At 50.2% G+C, this 2,856-nt stretch overlaps 1 long non-coding RNA gene across 1 annotated transcript; it reads left to right on the forward strand.

Annotated features, from left to right (window-relative positions):
- The first annotated feature begins 72 nt into the window (after positions 1 to 72).
- On the forward strand, positions 73 to 2,342 carry LOC107141645. Its single transcript, XR_001503449.2, has 2 exons — positions 73 to 233; positions 2,138 to 2,342. It is a non-coding gene; the product is annotated as an uncharacterized LOC107141645 (long non-coding RNA).
- The last annotated feature ends 514 nt before the right edge of the window (positions 2,343 to 2,856 follow it).

Below are 2,856 nucleotides of genomic sequence, written 5' to 3' on the forward strand. Positions count from 1 at the left end.
GGGGCTGTAAGGTGGAGGGGCGAGGCGAGGAGGGGAGGGGCGGCCAGGGGAGGGGGCGGGCCCTGAGGGCGTCAGGAAGGGGCGGGGCCGGGAGGACTGAGCCAAGACCCGCATTGTCCCTATCCTGTCTTATGTTCCCGTCCTCTAGGTGGAAACACCGTTGGCAGAACATTAACTACCAGTTCTTGGGCAAGAGGAAGAGACACCTAGTTCCCCTGCGTCCGTGAGAACTGGTGAGGTACAGGGCCAGAAGGGTGTGGTCTGTGGGCGGGACCTTGTGGAGGATGGGGTCGTGGGCGGGGCTTAGCTGGATGTGGGGAAGAGCAAGGCAAAGCATCACATGGGGCCCAGCCACCTTTAGCCTTGAGGCTGGAGGATATGAAGGTGTCAAGGTGCGTGGGAGGGTTCCCACAGGCTGGATGTGAGTCCCTGCAGAGTTATCCTTTCTTGTCCTTTTGCAACCACCACATATTTTTAAAAAGATTGACAGATATGACATTGAAATATCTAATCATCAGAAGACACTCAAAAAAGTAGAGTCCCAAACCTAATGCCAGTTCTGTGCCCATCATAGGAAGTTTTGGGGACCAGGATAAGTTGTTTTCTGAGTACCAACTCAATCAGCCTCAGAGCAAGAGTGACTCCACCCCAAGGCCTAGTGATCAAACAGAATGAACAATGGGAAGGAAGACTGGGGATCTGGGAATCAGCTTGAAGGGTGCTGTCAAGGCAGTCATCTTGTGTGTGTCTGCATTCTTCACATTTCTATGCATCTCTAAAGTCAGTGCCCACCTCTAAGTACAATTGTTTATCTGTGTGTCCATTTATTTACTCAATAAGGGCTTATTTATCAAGGGCCTATTTTGTGGTTTGTGCTTGGTTTATACAATGTGTTAATCACTGGGTTCACATTGGTGAAATAAATGGTTGGGGCCCCTGCCCTTGTAGAGCTTACACTTTGGTAAGGAGGTGAACCATAAAGAAGAGTTAGAGATAAACAGTGTGCTGTGTTGGAGACTAGGAGTGGGCCATCTCATATGGCTACTTCATATGAGATGGGTGGGGACTCTGTCTTGCTTACAAATCCAGAATAGTGCCTGACACATAGTGGAACTCAAAAATGTTGAAGGAATGCCTGGGCTGGTCAGGAGTTCCTCTCTGTGGAGGTACATCTTAAATTAACCTTGAAGGATGAGGATCCAGCCATTTCCAGCCCCTAAGAAAAGTATTTTGGGTGGAGGAAGCAGCTCATATCTGGTTGCTGACCTCTTGTCTACTATCATGGAGAATTCATGTTACAGAGCCTTTGTTCCTGTCTGTTGTCTGTATGATCTTGGATGCCCTGGGGCAGGTTTAGACAGGGCCCCTCCAGGGTCCCTAAAGGTGAGGTTATTGCTGAGCTGATTCACTCCACTGGGCAACTCTGGCCTAACCAGCCCAGCCTGGCCTGGTCATTTCCCTGAAAACAATCTTTCCCTCAATGGCATCAGTCCCATGATTTCTGGCTCCCTCCCAGGGCATCATCCTGTGGCCTGTAAGGAAGTCCTTCACCCTGGCTAACCACAGTCCCTGCTGAGGTAACCTTGGCCTTGTCCTCTCATTGGGCCTCATGGAAGAGGGGTAAGATGGGCTAGGCCTGTAGCAGCAGGTCCTGCCTAGATAGAGAACACAGTAAAAACCTGACAGAATGAGGGTGAAAAACCTGGCAACCCTAGGCAAGTGAACCTCAAAAGACAGAGATAATCACTCATCTTAGGATCCTCTGTCACATCCATAATCTCATTTAATCCTTCAACACCCCACTTTATAGGCAGAGAGGAAAATAGTGGCAGATCTGGGACCAGCACCCAAGCGCTTGATAAAATAGTAATAAGAACTACTGTTCATTGCACATTTCCTCTCTGCCAGGTACTATGCTAAAACTCTGCATACATTTTCTTCTTTAAGCCTAATCACAATGCTGTGAAGTGTTGTCCTCAGACGAGGAGACTGGGGCTCACAGCCATTGAGTGACTTGTCCAAATACGCCAGCTAGTTCTCAACTGGACCAGTTTGGGCTCAGGGAGTTAATGTACTCGTGCGATACTTCCTGTGCCCTCGGGTTTCCATAGTAGCATCACAGATACCTGTTTTCCAGGGATTTGGGGACACAGGCTTCAGGCTTTTCACATGATGATCCCAAAGCAGACTTGTGCAGGTTGAGCAGAAAGCTGGCCTGGGACTGGCAGTACTGCGTGATCCACTGTCCCCTCTCTATGGATGAAGAATATCTACCTTTCCTCTCCCTCCTGGAGTCTCTGAGTTCCTGTCCTTCATGCCCCCAATAAAACATCTTCTGTCTCTCTTGGGCACTTTCCACTTTTTTGGGAGGAGGGTGACCTGAGTTCTTTCTGGGGACATACAGGAGTTTACTGAACCCACAGGAGTGGGGGGCATCCTCCATTGCCTCACACTAAGTGCATCCCACCTCCAGTAGAGTAGATTGAATGAACCAGACCAGCTCCTGCTCCCCAGACTCTCCCCCTGCCACACAAAGGCAGAGACATACACTAGCTGACTAAAAGGTCTGAGGTGTGGGTGACAGAGTTTGTTGGGGGCACAGTGGGTCCTCTGATGGGTCAGCAAAGACTTCTAGGAGATCCCTGGAGCTGGTCTTGACAGGTGGGCAGGCACTGGGTGGGCATGCCCAGGAAGAAGGGCAGTGCAGAGGAAGGCTTGGCGATTTGTAGATTGAAGTGTTTGTCCCACTGAGGGAACCATGGGACTGGCAGCCAGGTGAGCCCTGCCTGAACTAAGGCAGTGGACCAGAGCTTCAGTGACTCAAAGGCCAGAACAAGGGATGATTGAACACTATGC

This window comes from Marmota marmota, unplaced genomic scaffold (genome assembly GCF_001458135.2).
Source record: "Marmota marmota marmota unplaced genomic scaffold, marMar, whole genome shotgun sequence".
Classification (NCBI taxonomy): domain Eukaryota; kingdom Metazoa; phylum Chordata; class Mammalia; order Rodentia; family Sciuridae; genus Marmota; species Marmota marmota.